The sequence below is a fragment of the Scyliorhinus torazame genome, chromosome 6, assembly GCF_047496885.1.
Source record: "Scyliorhinus torazame isolate Kashiwa2021f chromosome 6, sScyTor2.1, whole genome shotgun sequence".
NCBI lineage: Eukaryota > Metazoa > Chordata > Chondrichthyes > Carcharhiniformes > Scyliorhinidae > Scyliorhinus > Scyliorhinus torazame.
Window position 1 is genome coordinate 66,148,967 of NC_092712.1, and position 21,849 is coordinate 66,170,815.

Here is a 21,849-nt window from a genome sequence, read left to right on the forward strand (position 1 = left end):
ATTGGCCGGGGCATTGAGTATAAGAATTGGCAAGTCATGTTGCAGCTGTATAGAACCTTAGTTAGGCCACACTTGGAGTATAGTGTTCAATTCTGGTCGCCACACTACCAGAAGGATGTGGAGGCTTTAGAGAGGGTGCAGAAGAGATTTACCAGAATGTTGCCTGGTATGGAGGGCATTCGCTATGAGGAGTAGTTGAATAAACTCATTTTTTTCTCACTGGAACGACGGAGGTTGAGGGGTGACCTGATAGAGGTCTACAAAATTATGAGGGGCATAGACAGAATGGATAGTCAGAGGCTTTTCCCCAGGGTAGAGGGGTCAATTACTAGGGGGCATAGGTTTAAGGTGAGAGGGGCAAGGTTTAGAGTAGATGTACGTGGCAAGTTTTTTTACACAAAGGGTAGTGGGTGCCTGGAACTCGCTACCAGAGGAGGTGGTGGAAGCAGGGACGATAGTGACATTTAAGGGGCATCTTGACAAATACATGAATAGGATGGGAATAGAGGGATACGGACCCAGGAAGTGTAGAAGATTGTAGTTTAGTTGGGCAGCATGGTCGGCACTAGCTTGGAGGGCCGAAGGGCCTGTTCCTGTGCTGTATATTTCTTTGTTCTTTGTTCTTTGTTCTCACAGCTCAGGTGTCCTCCCATCTCCAGAATAGGACTTGCCCCAGCCTATGCCATCGCCCACTTCATAGAATCCTAGAATCGCGACAGTGCAGAAGGAGGCCATTTGGCCCAGCGAGTCTGCACTGGAACTTGCTCTGATAGAGCACACTACCGAGGCCCAATCCCCTACTCCTAACCCCGTAACCCCATCTAACGTTTTGGGTAATTTGGCACAGTCAATTTACCTAACCTGCACATTTTTGGATTGTGGGAGGAGACCGAAGCACCTGGTGGAAACCCATGCAGACACGGGGAGAAAGTGCAAACTCCACACAGACAGTCACCCGAGGTCAGAATCGAACCTGGGACACTGGTGCTGTGAGGCAACAATGCTAACCACTGTGCCGCCCACTTAGACTCACCTGATAGAGGTCTACAAAATTATGAGGGGCATAGACAGAATGGACTCTGTCTGCTCCTCTTTTCCCTTTGGCTCACTGCCACTGGGCGTTCTGACTGGAGGGTTAAATGTTCGCTCATCCACAATGGCCTGGGTCAACTGGACACCCATGCCCACCTTAGGGGCTAATGGATCTTTACTGGCAGGCGTTGTAGTCTCAGCAGAGAAGCAATGTCAGTGCTTCTTATTGCTGTGCAACCAAGTGTTGAGCCCTGAATTCTGAGTGCTCTTCCCATTCCTTGACTTTCAGATTGCAGGGAGCAGACATTGTTAATGGTAAACTCTTGATGGCCAATTAGTGTGATGAGCATGAGTCTCAGGAATGCTAAAGGCAGATGTTTTCTGCTTCAGGGAGAGCCAGAGCCAATAGACACCCTTCTTACTCAAGCTGCATAAGTTAGAGATCTCATTGCTGTCATGGCTCACACATGCCTCCGAGAGATCTACTTCTGAAGTTGCCACCCACCCAGCCATCACGAGGGTGGACACCGTGTTGCTTTCTATTTTGGGGTCTCACCCCTCAGCCCATAAGGCCCAGCTGTTTGGCTCACATCACACCCCATCTCCCCACTCCAAGTGCCATGTAGCTGCACACGCCCATGATTCCACGCCACAAACAGTAGACTTACAAAACACTACAAGCTTAATCAAGCAATGCAGACAGCAGACTTCCACATCACTAAAAGCTTATTCAAACAACAGACAGCAGACTGCCACAGCACTAAACGTTTACTCACACAACACAGACAACAGACTTACACAACACTAAAAGCTTTGATGCAACCATCAATTCACTCAAAGACGGGTAGCAGTAGCCATGCTTTTAATCAGCTTCGAACAGTGCCTGCCTGCGACTGGTACAATACTGTGAACAGCCTACGCGTCAACTGCTCTTTATACTTCCTTTCAAGGGAGGAGCCATGGGCGGAGCCTGTACATGCCCCAATATATCCCCCTGTGGGTGAAGCCACACAATGGCTCATAGGTGGAGCCCACAAGGTCAACAACATAACATAGCTGTAACACAATGGCAGAACATGATACTAATACGCTGGTGAATTACTAGTACTGTACATTCACCACATTCACCCCCTGTTAAAACAAATGAAGTCCGGCAGGGGTGACGGGCTCATAAGTTCAGCCGGTCCGGCACACGGATTGTACGCTGCGATCGCCGAAGCACTGGTGTTGCGGCTGGTCCGGGTGTCGGGCTCACCCGTGCTTGCAGCGGAAGTGCGGCCGGTGTGGGCACAGGCGTGGACTCCGGGAGTGTCTCTTCTGGAGCTTCATTCTTGTGGACCAGTGTGGCGGGCGGGAGGGAGCACGAGAGCCATATAGGGGCGAGGGCGCTGGACATGGTAGGTTGGGCCGGATATAGTGGGGGGGGGGCGGTGGTGGTGGTGGTGGTGGTGGAGCCTGCGGGCGCCAGGTCCAGAGGGAGACGGTATCTTGTCGGCCATCGGGGTGTTCGACATAAGCATACTGGGGGTTGGAGTGTAGGAGCTGGACCCTCTCTACCAGAGGGTCGGTCTTATGGCTTATGGCTTCTGATGTGTTTTCTGAGGAGGACTGGTCCCGGTGTCCTCAGCCAGGACGAAAGCGAGGCCCCTGAGGTAGCTACCCTAGGGAAAACAAACAAGCGGTCATGAGGAGTCCTGTTTGTGGCCGTGCAAAGTAGGGATGTGATGGAGTGGAGCGCATCGGGGAGGACCTCCTGCCAGTGAGAAACTGGGAGATTCTTGGACCGCAGGGTCAGTAGGACAGTCTTCCAGACCATCGCATTCTCCCTCTCCATGTGCCCATTTCCTCTGGGGTTATAACTGGTAGTCCTGCTCGAGGCAATGCCCTTACTGAGCAGGTACTGACGCAGTTCGTCGCTCATGAATGACGAGCCACGGTCGCTGTGGACATAGCTGGGGAAACCAAACAGGGTGAAGACACTATGCAGGGCTCTAATGACAGTGGACGTGGTCATATCGGGGCAGGGAATTGCAAATGGGAAGCGGGAGAACTCATCTATGATGTTGAGGGAATATGTATTGGGGATTTGGAGGGGAGGTCCCCTTTGAAATCGATACTGAGGCGTACAAAGGGCCGGGATGCCTTTACCAGGTGGGCCTTGTCCGGTCGATAGAAGTGCGGTTTACACTCCGCACAGATTTGGCAGTCCCTGGTCATAAGAACATAAGAACTAGGAGCAGGAGTAGGCCATCTGGCCCCTCGAGCCTACTCCTCCATTCAATGAGATCATGGCTGATCTTTTGTGGACTCAGCTCCACTTTCCGGCCTGAACACCATAACCCTTAATCCCTTTATTCTTCAAAAAACTATCTATCTTTATCTTAAAAACAGTTAATGAAGGAGCCTCTACTACTTCACTGGGCAAGGAATTCCATAGATTCACAACCCTTTGGGTGAAGAAGTTCCTCCTAAACTCAGTCCTAAATCTACTTCCCCTTATTTTGAGGCTATGCCCCCGAGTTCTGCTTTCACCCGCCAGTGGAAACAACCTGCCTGCATCTATCCTATCTATTCCCTTCATAATCTTATATGTTTCTATAAGATCCCCCCTCATCCTTCTAAATTCCAATGAGTACAGTCCCAGTCTACTCAACCTTTCCTCATAATCCAACCCCTTCAGCTCTGGGATTAACCTAGTGAATCTCCTCTGCACACCCTCCAGTGCCAGTACATCCTTTCTCAAGTAAGGAGACCAAAACTGAACACAATACTCCAGGTGTGGCCTCACTAACACCTTATACAATTGCAGCATAACCTCCCTAGTCTTAAACTCCATCCCTCTAGCAATGAAGGACAAAATTCCATTTGCCTTCTTAACCTGTTGCACCTGTAAACCAACTTTTTGTGACTCATGCATTAGCACACCCAGGTCTCTCTGCACAGCAGCATGTTTTAATATTTTATCATTTAAATAATAATCCCTTTTGCTGTTATTCCTACCAAAATGGATAATCTCACATTTGTCAACATTGTATTCCATCTGCCAGACCCTAGCCCATTCACTTAGCCGATCCAAATCCCTCTGCAGACTTCCAGTATCCTCTGCACTTTTTGCTTTACCACTTATCTTAATGTCGTCTGCAAACTTGGACACATTGCCCTTGGTCCCCAACTCCAAATCATCTATGTAAATTGTGAACAGTTGTGGGCCCAACACTGATCCCTGAGGGACACCACTAGCTACTGATTGCCAACCAGAGAAACACCCATTCATCCCCACTCTTTGCTTTCTATTAATTAACCAATCCTCTATCCAAGCTACTACTTTCCCCTTAATGCCATGCATCTTTATCTTATGCAGTAACCTTTTGTGTGGCACCTTGTCAAAGGCTTTCTGGAAATCCAGATATACCACACCCATTTGCTCCCCGTTATCTACCGCACTGTTAATGTCCTCAAAAAATTCCACTAAATTAGTTAAGCACGACCTGCCCTTTATGAACCCATGCTGCGTCTGCCCAATGGGACAATTTCCATCCAGATGTCTCGCTATTTCTTCCTTGATGATAGATTCCAGCATCTTCCCTACTACCGAAGTTAGGCTCACTGGCCTATAATTACCCGCTTTCTGCCTACCTCCTTTTTTAAACAGTGGTGTCACGTTTGCTAATTTCCAATCCGCCGGGACCACCCCAGAGTCTAGTGAATTTTGGTAAATTATCACTCGTGCATTTGCAATTTCCCTAGCCAGCTCTTTTAGCACTCTGGGATGCATTCCATCGGGTCCAGGAGACTTGTCTACCTTTAGCCCCATTAGCTTGCCCATCACTACCTCCTTGGTGATAACAATCCTCTCAAGGTCCTCACCTGTCATAGCCTCATTTCCATCAGTCACTGGCATGTTATTTGTGTCTTCCACTGTGAAGACCGACCCAAAAAACCTGTTCAGTTCCTCAGCCATTTCCTCATCTCCCATTATTAAATCTCCCTTCTCATCCTCTAAAGGATCAATATTTACCTTAGCCACTCTTTTTTGTTTTATATATTTGTAGAAACTTTTACTATCTGTTTTTATATTCTGAGCAGGTTTACTCTCATAATCTATCTTACTCTTCTTTATAGCTTTTTTAGTAGCTTTCTGTTGCCCCCTAAAGATTTCCCAGTCCTCTAGTCCCCCACTGATCTTTGCTACTTTGTATGCTTTATCCTTCAATTTGATACTCTCCCTTACTTCCTTAGATATCCACGGTCGATTTTCCCTCTTTTTACCGTCCTTCCTTTTTGTTGGTATAAACCTTTGCTGAGCACTGTGAAAAATCACTTGGAAGGTTCTCCACTGATCCTCAACTGTTTCACCATAAAGTCTTTGCTCCCAGTCTACCTTTAGCTAGTTCTTCTCTCATCCCATTATAATCTCCTTTGTTTAAGCACACACTAGTGCTTGATTTTACCTTCTCACCCTCCATCTGTATTTTAAATTCCACCATATTGTGATCGCTCCTTCCGAGAGGATCCCTAACTATGAGATCCTGAATCAATCCTGTCTCATTACACAGGACCAGATCTAGGACCACTTGTTCCCTCGTAGGTTCCATTACATACTGTTCTAGGAAACTATCGTGGATACATTCTATAAACTCCTCCTCAAGGCTGCCTTGACCGACCTGGTTAAACCAATCGACATGTAGATTAAAATCCTCCATGATAACTGCTGTACCATTTCTACATGCATCAGTTATTTCTTTGTTTATTGCCTGCCCCACCATAATGTTACTATTTGATGGCCTATAGACTACTCCTATCAGTGAATTTTTCGCCTTACTATTCCTGATTTCCACCTAAATGGATTCAACCTAATCCTCCATAGCACCAATGTCATCCCTTACTATTGCCCGGATGTCATCCTTAAATAACAGAGCTACGCCACCTCCCTTACCATCCACTCTGTCCTTCCAAATAGTTTGATACCCTCGGATATTTAACTCCCAGTCGTGACCATCCTTTAACCATGTTTCAGTAATGGCCACTAAATCATAGTCATTCACGATGATTTGCGCCATCAACTCATTTACCTTATTCCGAATACTATGAGCATTCAGGTAAAGTACACTTATGTTGGCTTTTTTACCTCTGTTCTGAATCTTAACACCTCGATCAGTAACCTCTCCTAAGTTATATTTCCTCTTAACCTTTCTTGTAATTTTCCTTGTCGTTTAACCCATATCTTCATGTAACAACCTGCCGCGTCGCTTTCCATTAATGTTTTCACTTCCCGTTTTGTTCCTTTTAGTATTCCTGGTCCTATTCACTGAGCTCCCCTCAGTCACTGTACCTTGTACTGTCGCCCTTTTTGATTTTTGACTATGGCTTCTCTGCCTTACACTTTCCCCCTTACTGCCTTTTGTTTCTGTCCCTGTTTTACTCCCTTCCAACATCCTGCATCGGTTCCCACCCCCCTGCCACATTAGTTTAAACTCTCCCCAACAGCTCTAGCAAACCCCCCCCCCCAGGACATCAGTTCCAGTCCTGCCCAGGTGCAGACCATCCGGTTTGTACTGGTCCCACCTCCCCCAGAACCGGTTCCAATGTCCCAGGAATTTGAATCCCTCCCTCTTGCACCATCTCTCGAGCCACGCATTCATCCTATCTCTCCTGACATTCCTACTCTGACTAGCTCGTGGCACTGGTAGCAATCCTGAGATTACTACCTTTGAGGTCCTACTTTTTAGTTTAACTCCTAACTCCCTAAATTCAGCTTTCAGGACCTCGTCCCGTTTTTTACCTATATCGTTGGTGCCTATGTGCACCACGACAGCTGGCTGTTCACCCTCCCCCCCAGAATGTCCTGCAACCGCTCCGAGGCTCCTTGACCCTTGCACCGGGGAGGCAACATACCATCCTGGAGTTTCGATTGCGTCCGCAGAACCGCCTGTCTATTCCCCTTACAATTGAGTCCCCTATCACTATAGCCATGCCATTCTTCTTCCTGCCCAGCTGCGCAGCAGAGACAGCCATGGTGCCATGAACCTGGCTGCTGCTGCCTTCCCCTGGTGAGCCATCTCCCTCAACAGTATCCTAAGCGGTATATCTGTTTTGCAGGGAGATGACCGCAGAGGACACCTGCACTGCCTTCCTACTCTTGCTCTGTCTTTTGGTTACCCGTTTTCTATCTCCCTCAGTACCTTTCACCTGCGGTGTGACCAACTCGCTAAACGTGCTATCCACGACGTCCTCAGCATTGCGGATGCTCCAAAGTGAGTCCATCCGCAGCTCCAGAGCTGTCAAGCGGTCTAACAGGAGCTGCAACTGGACACACATCTTGCACGTGAAGGAGCCAGGGACAGTGGACGTGTCCCTGAGCTCCCACATCGCACACGAGGAGCATGACACGGGTCTGAGATCTCCTGCCATGTCTTAAACCTTCGGTTAACTTCAACAATTACAATTTACCCCCAAAAATTAAATAAATAAATAAACAACGAAGAAAAAAAAATATCAATATACCAATGAAAAGAAAAAGAAAACAGAAACACTACTTACCAGTCACTGACCTCGAGGAACGGTTGTTTTTTTTTGGTTCGAGGTGGGGGTAGGGAGGGAAACACTGAAAATGTGTTTCGGGTTTAAGTGTCACTTGACAACAGCTCCTCCACAAACTACCTTCAAATTAGGGTGACCACCACGGGGGTATGCAAATTTCCCTTGCAACACCAATCAGCACCTCTGCTCTACTGCCCTCTGCTGGATGCTTGTCTTCACTCGAACAGCTAGGGTCTCTAGCTCAGGTGCACCTTCAAGTTAGGGTGACCACGACGGAGGTATGCAAATTTCCCTTGCAACACCAATCAGCAGCTCCGCTCTACTGCCCTCTGCTGGATGCTTGACCTCATAGCTCTGACCTCCTCGGTGGAGTAGGGCAGGTTGCGGGCCTTGATATAATGGATGAGCTGGGTGACCCCTGGGTAGCAGAGGTCATCGTGGATAGCCCGCAGTCGGTCATCATGCGCGCTGGCGCATGTGCCGCGGGACAGGGCATCTGGAGGCTCGTTGAGCTTCCCAGGACGATATACTATATCATAGTTCTAGGTGGAGAGTTCGGTCCTCCACCTCAAGATCTTATCGTTCTTGAGTTTGCCCCGCTGCGTATTGTCGAAAATGAAGGCTACCGATCGTTGGTCGGTGACGAGGGTAAACCTCCTACCAGCGAGGCAGTGCCTCCAGTGCCGCATGGCTTCCACAATGGCTTGGGCTTATTTTTCGACCGAGGAGTGTCGAATTTCAGAGGAGGTGAGGGTGCGCGAAAAGAATGCTACCGGTCTGCCTGCTTAGTTGAGGGTGGCGGCGAGAGCGACCTCTGATGCATCGCTCTCCACCTGGAAAGGGACGGACTCGTCCACCGCATGCTTCGTGGCTTTGGCGATGTCCGCCTTGATGCAGCTGAAGGGCTGGTGGCCCTCAGTTGCCAGTGGAAAGATGGCGGCCTTGATTAGTGGGCGGACTTTGTCCGCATAATTGGGGACCCACTGTGCGTAATATGAAAATAACCCAAGGCACCTCTTCAGGGTGTTGGGTCAGTGAGGGAGAGCGAGTTGCAGGAGGGGGCGCATACGGTCAGGATCGGGCCCTAGGACCCAGTTCTCCACGACGTAGCCGAGGATGGCTAGTCTGGTTGTGCGGAAAACGCATTTCTCCTTGTTGTAGGTGAGATTGAGGGTTTGGGTGGTTTGGAGAAATCGGTGGAGGTTGGCGTCGTGGTCCTGCTGATCATGGCCGCAGATGATGACATTGTCCAAGTACGGAAATGTGGCCCACAGCCCGTACTGGTCCCCCATTCGGTCCATTGTTCTTTGGAACACCGAAGCCCCATTCGTGACGCCAAAGGGGACCCGGAGGAAATGGAAAAGGCGGCCGTCTGCCTCAAAAGCTGTGTAGTGGTGGTCCTCCGGGCGGATTGGAAGCTGGTGGTATGCAGACTTCAGATCCACCGTTGAGAACACCCGGTAGTGTGCAATCTGGTTTACCATGTCTGCAATCCGGGGAAGGGGGTACGCATCGAGTTGCGTGTACCGGTTAATGGTTTGACTGTAATCAACAACCATTCAGAACTTTTCCCCGGTCTTGACGTCCACCACCTGAGATCTCCAGGGGCTATTGCTGGCCTCGATGACACACTCCCGCAAGAGAGGCTGGACCTCGGACCTAATGAACGTCCTGTCCTGCATGCTATACCGCCTGCTTCTGGTGGCGACTGACTTGCAGTCGGCGGTGAGGTTTGCGAAGAGAGAGGGAGGGTCGACTTTTAGCGGCGTGAGGCTGCATATGGTGAGTGGGGGCAGGGGCCCCACAAACTTCAGGGTTAGGCTCCTGAGGTTACATTGGAAGTCGAGTCGCAATAGGAGAGGAGCGCAGAGGTCTGGGAGTACATATAATTTAAAGTTAGCGTACTCAGCGCCCTGTATTGCTTGGGTTACAGTAGTGCACCCTTGGATTTGCACCGAGTGCGACCCAGAGGTGAAGGAGATGTTTTGTTGCGCCGGGAAAATTGGGAGCGAGCAGCGACTTACCATGTCCGGGTGAATGAAGCTCTCTGTGCTCCCGGAGTCGAAGAGGCAAGGCGTCTCGTGCCCGTTAACCCGGACGGCCATCGTGGAGCTCCGGAGGTGCTTGGGTCGCAACTGGTCCAGGGTGACCGCACTGAGCTGCGGGTAGCCGGCGGCATGGTCGGAGATGCTGGGGCAGTCCCGCGATGACTGTCCATATTGATCATATGCGTCGAGCGGCATAGCAGATAGCGGCCAAGATGGCGGCCCCCGTTGGTCGAGGGTGGCGGGCGGTGAGGAAGATGGCGTCCAAGATGGCGGCCCCCATGGGTCGCACGTGACCGGCCGGGTGGGGGAGGGTGGCCAAGATGGCGGCCCCCATGGATCGCACGTGACCGGCCACGTGGGGGAGGGTCACCAAGATGGCGGCCCCCGTGAGTCGCACGTGCTGTGAGGGCTGGAAGATGGCTGCCCCCACTGATAGCACGAGGCTGAGGCATCTGCAGAGGGCGGAGTCGGCAGACACGCTGCCACCCTGCGGTGTCTGCGGGCCTGTGAGCCTGAGGATCAGGTCTGTGAGTTTGAGTTCTTCGACCAGGCAGACTTTGGCGAAATGTCCTTTTCTCCCGCAGCTGCTGCAGTTCGCGTTGTAGGCCGGGCAGTACTGTCGGGGGTGTTGAGACTGGCCGCAAAAATAGCAGGGTAGCCCCCCCATGATGGGCGTGCGGCTGCGCGGCACAGGCCTGGGGTAGTCTTTGGTCGGAGGTCCACGAGGGGATCGCGTGGTCAGCCGGGAACGCAGTAAGGCTCTGAAACACAACCTCCAGAGAGGTGGCTAACTTTACCGTGTCGTCCAGATCCTGGGCCCCCTTTTCGAGCAGGCGCTGTCTCACATAATTCGACCGGTCTCCCGCCACGTAGACGTCTCGGACGGCGAGTTCCATGTGCTGAGTGGCCGTAACGGCCTGGTAATTACAGTTGCGTGCGAGGGCTTTGAGGTCGTGTAGGTAGTCATCCAGCGACTCCCTGAGGCGCTGGCGGCGAGTGGTGAAGATGTGTTGCGCGTAGACCTCGTTCACGGGCCGTACGTATAAACGTTCGAGCATCGCATCTGCATAGGAGGACGCCTCGTCGAGCTGAACAGAAATGCGATGGCTCACTCATGCGTGGAGGAGGCTCAGCTTCTGTTCATCGGTGACGGAAGGCGTGGAAGAGGCAGCGAGATAGACCTTGAAGCAGCGAAGACAGTGCGAAAAAATTTCTTTCGCCTCCGCAACATGCGGATCGAGTTCCAGTCGATCAGGTTTGAGGGTTGATTCCACAGTTGTGTTTAAGCTGATTAAATTGATGCGACCATTAATTCACTCAAAGACACGAGTAGAAGTAACCGTGGTTTTAATCAGCTTAGAACAATGCCTGCCTGCGACTGGAACAATACTGTGAACTGCCTGCAGGTCAACTGCTCTTTATACTTCCTTTCAAGGGAGGGGCCATGGGCGGAGCCCGTACATGCCCCAATATATCCCCCTGTGTGTGAAGCCACACAATGACCCATAAGTGGAGCCCACAAGGTCAACAACATAACATAGCTGTAACTGAATGGCAGGACATGATGCTAATACACTGGTGAATTACTAGTACTATAACTTCACCACAAGCTTATTCAAACAACAGGCAGCAAACATACACAGCACAAAAAGCTTATTCAAACAACACAGACAGCAGATTTACACAGCACTAAAACATAGGGGCTGGTTTAGCATACAGGGCTAAATCGCTGGTTTATAAAGCAGACCAAGGCAGGCCAGCAGCACGGTTCAATTCCCGTACCAGCCTCCCCGAACAGGTTCTGGAATGTGGCGACTAGGGGCTTTTCACAGTAACTTCATTGAAGCCTACTTGTGACAATAAAAGCGATTTTTCATTTCATATTTAAACAACATAGACAACAGATTGACACAGCACTAAAAGATATTTAAACAACACAGACAGCAGACTTACACAGCACTAAAAACTTATTCAAACAACACAGACAGCAGACTTATACAGCACTAAAAGTTTATTCAAACAACACAGACAGCAGACTTCCACAGGACTAAAAGCTTATTCAAACAACACAAACAGCAAACTTACATAGAACAAAAAGCTCATTCAAACAACAGACAGCAGATTTACATAGCACTAAAAGCTTATTTAAACAACACAGACAGCAGACTTACACAGTGTGGCGGTATGCATTAGGGGTATTACGGTACCCTGTGATGCCGAGAGGCTACTGGTGGATAGACGCCAGGTCCCGATTGGATCAGCCGCCTACAGTCACCACCCAGTAAGGCGGAGTATAAGAGCTCGGGTTCTCCCAGCAGCCGCATTCTGTAACTGTGCTGCTGGGGAACAAGTCTGAGTAATAAAGCCATCGATTGACTCCATCTCATCTCATCTCATCTCGTGAGTGATTGATTGTGCTCCAATTTATTACGCAAGCATTAAAGAACATGGAGCTCCGAATCACTCCGGAGTGTCTGCGAATCAGCCCCCACGCGGCAAACTCAGCGGCCACTTTTAAACATGGTTAGCGTGTTTTGAAGGATACCTCCGAACGGCCATCTGCGTACCTACAGAAGACCAGAAAATGCAGGTCCTGCATTCCAGGGTGAGCCCGGAAATCTACAATCTCATAGAGGACGCGGAAGATTTCCAGTCGGCGCTCGCCATGCTGAGAGGAATCTACGTTCGGTCCGTCAACCAGGTCTACGCACGCCACCAGCTCGCGCCGAGATGGCAAATCCCCAGGGAATCGCTGGACGAATTCTATAGTGCGCTGTTAATACTGAGGAGAAATTGCAACTGCCCACCGGTCTCGGCTAATGAACATACAGAGATACTAATTCGGGATGCTTTCATGGCGGCTGTGCTCTCGTCCCAAATTCGCCAGCGCTTGCTGGAAAGAGACTCACTAGGCCTCAAGGAGGCAAGGACCCTCGTTGCCTCGCTCGATGTGGCATCACAGAACACCAGTGCCTACGCCCCGACCGCGCGGCAGCCCCTTGGGCACCGTGGACCCCCGCCGTGACCGACCCCCCCAACCCCCCGCAGGCCTGTGCTGCCAGAGCACCAGACAACCCGGGCCCCACTGCTACTTTTGCGGGCAAGCGAAACACCTCCGACTGCGCTGCCCGGCCCGCTCAGCCCTCTGCAAAGAGTGCGGCAAAAAGGGGCACTTTGCAGCGGTGTGCCAGGCCCGGGGGGTTGCCGCAATCTCCAGGGGAGAACCAGGACCCCAACCTCAACCCCCCAACGATCCATGTGCGGCCAACGGGCGCTGCCATCTTGGGTCCCGGACTCCATACGGGAGGGATGGGCACCGCCATTTTGTGCTCATCCGGCCACGTGCGATCAATGGGCTCCACCCAGTAAGGCGGAGTATAAGAGCCCGGGTTCTCCCAGCAGCCGCATTCTGTAACTGTGCTGCTGGGGAACAAGTCTGCATAATAAAGCCATTGATTGACTCCATCTCATCTCGTCTCGTGAGTGCTACACACAGCACTAAAAGATATTTAAATAACACAGACAGCAGACTTACACAGCACTTAAAGCTTATTCAAACACAGACAGCAGACTTACACAGCATTAAAAGCTTATTCAAACACAGACAGCAGACTTACACAACACTAAAAGCTTACTCACACAACACATGGCAAATTCACACAGCACTAAAAGCTTACTCCTATAACAGAGTCAGTAACCAGGATCTCAGGCACCAAGTGTGATCCTCACCCTGCCCCGCCGGTGCAGCCTTATGCCCCCTAATATTGTCCCACTCTTTCTTTCACACACCCCGAGCCTCCCTCCCACACCTCCGAGCCTCCCTTCCCCGAAGCGCACCCCCCACACCACCGACACCACTACCGGACACTCTAGACCACGCTCTCTTGGGAGCTGGCCAGTGGTCTCTGTGTCCTTGGACTCCCTGGTGCTCAGTGGAGATAGTGTTGCCCACCTCCTTCCTCCCTCTCAGTGGTATTGGTGCCTGGGTCCCATTTTTAAAAAGCAGTAGTAGTTCACGTTGGCTTGGCATCACGCCTGGTTGGTGGGAAGATTCGATGGGAGCTGAAGATGTGTTAGCGGGAGAGGATCTCAAAGAAATCTTTGAATGCCCAGGGTTCCTGGTACTTTCATCAAACGGTTAATTTCACCGTCGGGGAGATGCCGTCTGTTAAAGTCCCAGACCATCTCTCCACCGAACAAAGGAAAACATCCATTCTTATATTTTTCAAAACATCTACACAGTCCATTTCGGCTGGACCTTTCCCAAAATACTGATTATAGATCACATACACTAGATATATATCCAATTAAATTTGACATTACGTAAAGTGGGTTGGCCCCTTACCAGCCCCTGACTTCATGAAGAAGTCACTCATACGAACTGTTGAAGTAATGTCTCCTGCCTGCACATGGAGACCTTGAGCTGGTGAGAATACATAATGCTCTTTGTCCTGTGGAGCTGCTATCCTTTGCTGGTTATGGTAAACACCAGGAGTAACACATTGCATGTATTACGGTACTGATACTGTATTACAGGTACAATGGTAAATCTGAGCCCTGCTGGCGCCGTATAAAAGTGTATGCTCTCCTGCGCTGCTCCCATTCTGGTTCCAGCTGCAGGAGGCACAACACCTTGTGCAATAAAGCCTCGATTGTTTCTCCGTTCTCGTCTCGTGGCAATTGACAGTACATCAATTTATTGCACAAGATTTTAAAAGGTGAACATCTTAATCAAGCCTGATCGCCGGGAGCTGACCCTCACGCCACGTCCACCTTCGACCACTGGCTAGCCTGCTTCGAAGGCTACCTCAGAGCAGACACTGAAGAACTCTCGGACCCACAGAAGCTCCAAGTCCTCTACTCAGGGGTGAGCCCTGAAATCTTTCCCCTCATCCGGGATGCGCCCGCCTACACAGAAGCGATGACGCTACTAAAGGGACAGTACATTAAGTTGGTGAATCAAGTGTACGCCAGGCACCTCCTGGCCACGAGATGGCAACTCCCGGGGGAGACTCTCGACGATTTCTTGCGGGCCCTACAGATTCTCGGTAGGAACTGTGACTGCCAGGCAGCTTCGGCAGTCCAAGACACTGAACTATTAATCAGAGATGCTTATGTCACTGGCATGAAGTCTACGTACGTCGCCAGCGACTATTGGAAGGGGGTACGCTCGATCTTGCAGAGACTAGACAGCTTGCTAATCCACTAGGAGTGGCCTCCCGTAATCTGGAGGCCTGCACCTCCCACCGCGCGGCACCCTTGTGGGCATCGTCGGCCCCACCAGTTGCCGACTCGAGCTCACCGCAAGCCTGTGCCGCGTGGCAGCCAGCCAACCCCGGGGGGCCCAAGTGTTATTTTTGTGGTTGTGGTAAACACCACGAGAGCAAACATCCCAGGCAGCGCTGCCCGGCGCGGAGCACGACCTGCAATAGATGCGGGAAGAAGGGCCACTTTGTTTCCGTTTGCCAGGCCCGGTCAGTCGCAGCTGTTTCCAGGCCCGGCATTGCTACACCCCCCGCGTGTGATCCAGGGGCCTTCTCCACCACAAGCCACGTGCGTCCTGTGGGCGCCGTCATCTTTGATGCCGCCCGCCATGTGCGCCCCGTGGGCGCCGCCATCTTCGGCGCCATTTTGGAACACGCCTCAGGACCACTGCTCGTCTGGCTGTTCACTGCCCACTGATACCTCCGCCACCGCTGATCAGGCCGGGACCTCCCAACATCTTCTGCAGCTCGCCTCCATCATCTTGGATCAGTCTCGGCCCCGCAACCTTGCGACCGCTACGACGGCGGTGAAGATCAACGGGCACGAGATGACCTGCCCCTTTGACTCTGGGAGCACAGAGAGTTTCATCCACCCTGCTATGGTAAGGTGCTGCTCCCTCCCGGTACTCCCCGCCACCCAGAAAATCTCCCTGGCCTCCAGATCTCATTCCGCAGAATCCGGGGGTACTGTGTCGCGACCCTCTCCGTTCAGGGCATGGAGTTCAGCAACTTCAGGCTCTACGTCCTCCCCCATCTCTGCGCTGCCCTGTTACTAGGTCTTGATTTTCAATGCTACCTCCAAAGCCTTACTTTGAAATTCGGCGGACCCCTGCCCCCCCTCACCGTCTGCGGCCTCACGACCCTTAAGGTCAATCCACCTTCACTGTTTGCAAACCTCACCCTGGACTGCAAGCCCGTCGCCACTAGGAACAGATGGTACAGTGCCCAGGACAGGACCTTCATCAGGTCGGAGGTCCAACGGCTTCTGCGGGAGGGGATCATTGAGGCCAGCAACAGCCCCTGGAGAGCTCAAGTGGTGGTAGTGAAGACTGGGGAGAAGCACAGGATGGTCATTGACTACAGCCAGACCATCAACCGGTACACGCAGCTCGATGCGTACCCCCTCCCACGCTTATCTTACATGGTCAATCAGATTGCGCAGTATCGAGTCTTCTCCACATTTGACTTGAAGTCCGCCTACCACCAGCTCCCCATCCGCCCGGAGGACCACCAATACACTGCGTTCGAAGCAGATGGCCACCTCTATCACTTCCTTAGAGTTCCCTTCGGCGTCACCAATGGGGTCTCGGTCTTCCAGCGGGAGATGGACCGAATGGTTGACCAGTACGGGGTGCGGGCCATCTTCCCGTACCTAGATAACGTCACCATCTGCGGCCACGATCTGCAGGACCATGACGCGAATCTCCAAAAAGTTCTCCATACCCCAAAACTCCTTAACCTCACCTACAATAAGGAGAAATGCGTGTTCCGCACCAACCGCTTAACCATCCTTGGCTACGTAGTGGAAAATGGAGTCCTAGGGCCCGACCCCGACCGCATGCGCCCCCTTCTGGAACTCCCTCTCCCCCACAGCCCCAAGACCCTGAAACGATGCTTGGGTTTTTTCTCGTAATATGCCCAGTGGGTCCAGAATTATGCGGACAAGGCCCGCCCACTTATCAAGTCCACGGTTTTTCACCTGACGGCTGAGGCCCACCAGGCCTTCAACCACATCAAGGCGGACATCGCCAAGGTGGAGAGCGATGCATCAGACGTAGCTCTGGCCGCCACCCTCAACCAGGCAGGCAGACCCATGGCTTTTTTTTCCCGCACCCTCCATGCCTCCGAAATCCGGCACTCCTCTGTCGAAAAGGAGGCTCAAGCCATTGTGGAAGCTGTGCGACATTGGAGGCATTACCTGGCCGGCAGGAGATTCACTCTCCTCATTGACCAACGGTCAGTTGTCTTCATGTTTAACAATACGCAGCGGGGCAGGATGAAAAATGACAAGATCTTGAGGTGGAGGATCGAGCTCTCCACCTACATCTATGAGATCTTGTATCACCCGGGGAAGCTCAATGAGCCCCCTGATGCCCTATCACGCGGTACATGTGACAGCACACATGTGGACCAATTCCGGGCTCTCCACACTGACCTCTGCCACCCGGGGGTCACCCGGTTCTTCCATTTTGTCAAAGCCCGCAACCTGCCCTACTCCATTGAGGTCAGGACAGTAACCAGAGACTGCCAAGTCTGCGCAGAGTGCAAGCCGCACTTCTACCGGCCAGATAGAGCGCACCTGGTGAAGGCCTCCTGCTCCTTTGAGCGCCTTAGCATGGACTTCAAAGGGCCCCTCCCCTCGACCGACCGCAACATGTACTTCCTCAATGTAATTGATGAGTATTCCCGGTTCCCTTTCGCCATCCCATGTCCCGACATGACTTCTGCCATGGTCACCAAAGCCCTGCACAGCATCTTCACTCTGTTCGGTTTCCCTACATACATTCACAGCAATCGGGGATCTTCTTTCATGAGTGATGAACTGTGTCAGTTCCTGCTCAGCAAGGACATCGCCTTGAGCAGGACGACCAGCTACAATCCCCGGGGAAACGGGCAGGTGGAGAGGGAGAACGGGACGGTCTGGAAGGCAGTCCTGCTGGTCCTTCGTTCTAGAAATCTCCCAGTCTCCCGCTGGCAGGAGGTCCTCCCCGATGCGCTCCACTCCATCCGGTCGCTCCTGTGTACCGCTACTAATGAGACCCCTCACGAGCGTGTGTTTGCCTTCCCTAGGAAGTCCACCTCCGGGGTCTCGCTCTCAACATGGCTGACAGTTCCTGGACCCGTCCTCCTCCAGAAGCATGTGCGGAGCCATAAATCGGATCCCGTGGTTGAGAAAGTCCGCCTCCTCCATGCTAACCCACAGTACCCCTACGTGGCACACCCCGACGGGCGACAGAACACAGTCTCCCTCCGGGACCTCGCACCCGCTGGGACCCCACCCACCACCCCTGACCTGATACCGCTTGTTCCCCCCCCCCCCCCCCGGTTGCATCATTCACCCCTGCGCCACCCACCCTCCCACCAGCGAACCTCACCGCAACCCCCACCCCAGCAGGATCCGTCCCCTCACGGGATCCACTAAGGGGTGACGGAGAAGAGGCCAACATGCTCCCGAAGTCGCAGGGGACCACGCCGACGCCCATACCACCACCAGGACTGAGGCGATCGCAGCGGAAGGACAGACTCAATCTGTAATGTTTTTACACCCCCACCGGACTCTTTTTTAAACGGGGGTGAATGTGGTAAACAACACTCGTAACACATTGCATGTATTACGGTAATGCCACTGTATTACAGGTACAATGGTAAATCCCAGCCTGCTGGCTCCTCCCAGCAGGTGGCGTATTAAAGTGTAAGCTCTCCTGCGCTGCTCCAATTCTGGTTCCAGCTGTAGGAGGCACAACATCTTGTGCAATAAAGCCTCGATTGTTTCACCATTCTCGTCTCGTGGTAATTGACGGTACATCACTGGTGAAGCACTCATGTCTGTTTCCATCATTCTTGTCCCCCTGACTAACTCTGCTGTCTGTAATTAAATGATGTTGTTTATACCAGTTTGTAACTTAACCCAGCTAATGATTGTTCAGGAATGTGGGTAGTCCAGCTAAAAGCCATTTTGCGTCTTTATATGTTGCTTGCTATTTTGTGTCCTTTCTGATTTTAGTAATTTTTAGGTTATAAAATCACACGCACTGTTTATACACTATCTATTCTGACAAATTGCCTCTTATACAGGCACCTAAACCACTGGGTACCTTTTGTCTCATAACTTCAAAAAGATGCAACGTTAACCATACTAAATATATGGTAATGGATTCAAATTCATGTCAATCAGATTCACGTTCTTCCTGGGCATGAAACTGATTGCATCATCGGGGAGGGTCCGAGAAATCTCGCCGCAAACTTTGACTTCACGCAATATTTTGCAGCCATTATGGGATTCTCACTCGTGGCTAATGGGTCCGTTAAATCATGCCCCTCACCTCAACTGTGCTGTAATTAACATGGCTATCAGCTGGAAATACTTAAAAACAAGAAATGAAATGAAATGAAAATCGCTTATTGTCACAAGTAGGCTTCAAACAAAGTTGCTGTTTCTTGTTTTTAAGCATTTCCAGCTGATACCCATGTTAGTCGCCACATTCTGGCGCTTGTTCGGGGAGGCTGGTACGGGAATTGAATTGTGCTGCTGGCCTGCCTTGGTCTGCTTTCAAAGCCAGCGATTTAGCCCTGTGCTAAACCAGCCCCTATGTCTCAGGAGAGCTCAGGAGCTGGGGTTTGGCTAAGAGTACGGGTAGTTGGCAGGTAGAAGGTCCACTTTGGGATTGTGTCTGTACTCAAAATCTCTTTACTATTTTTAGATACATGCCTACTTCCGGCTCATATTATTTTATTTTGGATTTCTACCATTTGCAGTTTTTTCTCCGCAATTTAATTCGGTACACTTTCCAAATCTAAACATTGCGCAGAATTGTTTTAACATAGAAACATAGAAGTGCTAATTGGGATCATGTTGTGTAATAGGGCAAACTGTAATATTCTTCAGTCGTTATTTTAATAACATTTAATTGACACACTACTTGAGTTTCCTTAGGTCTCCTCTAATGTTTTCTCTTGCAGTGTTTCTTTGAAGAAATGTGGGATTCGTTCTTAGTCCACTTTTCATCTTCATTTAATGTCAATAATCTTTATTAGTATCACAAGTAGGCTTACATTAACACTGCAGTGAAGTTACTGTGAAAATCCCATTTGCAATGCTGTCCTACAACAACATAATTTGACAACATGACATTTTTTCCTATTCATTAATGGGATGTTGGCATCGCTGGTTATGCCAACATTTATTTATTACCCATCCTAATTTCCCTTGAGAGGGTGATGATAAGCTCCCTTCTTGAATGACTGCAGTCCATGTAGGTATACCCACAGTGCTGTTTGGGAGGAAGTTCCAGGGTTTTGACCCAGCGACAGTGCAGGAATAATGATCTATCCAGTGGGCTGCTCTGACCTGGATGAACTTCTTGAGTGTCGTTGGAGCTGTACTCATCCAGGCAAGAGGAGAGTATTCCATCACCCTGCTCACTTGTGCCTTGTAGATGTTGGACATATTTTGGGGAATCAGGAGGTAAGTTACTCACCGCAGGATTCCTAGCCTCTGACCTGCTCTTGTAGCCACGGTATTATATGGCGCGTCCAGGTCAGTTTGTAGTCAATGGTAATCCCCAGGATGTTGATAGTGGGAATTCAGCGATGGTATTGCCACTGAATGTCAAGGCGTTAGATTTGCTCACGTTGGAGATGGTCATTGCCTGGCACTTGTGTGGCGTGAATATTATTTGCCACTTGCAAGCTCAAGCCTGGATATTGCCAAGATCCTGCTGCATTTAGACATGGACATCTTCAATATCTGAAGGGTTGCAAATGCTGCTGAACATTGTACAATCATTCGTGAACATCCCCAATTCTGACTTTATGATGGAAGGAAGGTCATTGATAAAGCAACTGAAGATGGTTGAAGATGGTTGGGCCGAGGGCACTACCCTGAGGGACTTCTGCAGTGATATCCTGCAACTGAGATGATCGACCTCCAAATGCCTCAAACGTTTTCCTTTGTGCTCGGTATCACTCCAAGTAGCAGGGATTTTCCTCCCTAATACCGTTGGCTCCAATTTTGCAAGGCCGACTTGATGCCGCACTCAGTCAAACAATGCCTTGACATCAAGAGCAGTCACTCTCACCTCATCTCATGTCTTTCAGTGAAATAAAACTTCACCTTTCTCCTCTACTTTGATTCTATCTCAATTGCCACCCTTAGCTTTCTGTCTGACATTAACTGCTGGGTGAGCTATAGCTTATTTACTGAAACTAAAAGACATCCTCTTTGTTCCCTGGGACTGTCACAAGATACCTGCTGTAGATTCTATTGACCTTTCATCTCAAGCTTAGCCGTGAATGTCAAGCTGTGGTGATTTGTTGAGCTTACTCCTTCATTTCTACTGCAGAAGGAGGTATTAGCGACTGTCAGAACATCAATGCAATGCAGGGAGAAATACAAAGGTCATAGTGGCAAAGACAGAGATAGCATCTTGTCCTTTTCTGTTGTTGATTCTGCACATGTTGATTGCTGATCACTTACAGTAGAGAATACAGTAGAGAATGGGAGAAGTTCTCTCCCATGTTTGAATGACTTTCCAAACCCCTATAAATAGCCCGTCTCTTTTTACTGTACCTTTCCATGGAAAAGGCTAAAGGGCGAATTGTAAACACAAAAATGTTGAAGTTTGTGTCTGTTGCAGTGATGAAAATCTGATTTATGGCATTAGGGATGCATGTAACAAGGGTGCTACAATAATCATGGGTGACTTTAATCTGCATATAGGTTGGACAAACCAAATTAGCAATAATATTGTGGTGGATGAATTCATGGAGTGTGCGCGAATTGGCTTTTTCGACCAGTATGTTGAGGAATCAACTAGAGAACATGTTATCCTAGATTTTGTATTATGTAGTGAGCAGGGGTTAATTAATAATCTTATTATGCTGAGGCCTTTAGGCAACAGTGACCATAACATGATAGAATTTTTCATTTGGATGGGAGTGCAATCTAAAGCTCAGGTCCTTAATCTAATCAAAGGAAACTACAAAGGTATGAAACATGAGTTGGCCATAATGGTAGAAAGGCAATGGCTAAGATTCAAGGACTGAATGTACACATTGCAATAGTTAAACATTCCTTTCTGGTGCAAGCCAACAGCAAGAAAAGTGACCCAACCATGGCTAACAAAATAAAGTAAGGATAGTATTAGATCCAAAGAGGAGTCATATAAAACTGCCAGAAAAAGTAGCAAACATGAAGTTTGGGAGTAATTTAGAATTCAGGAAAGGAGGGCCGAGAGATTGATTAA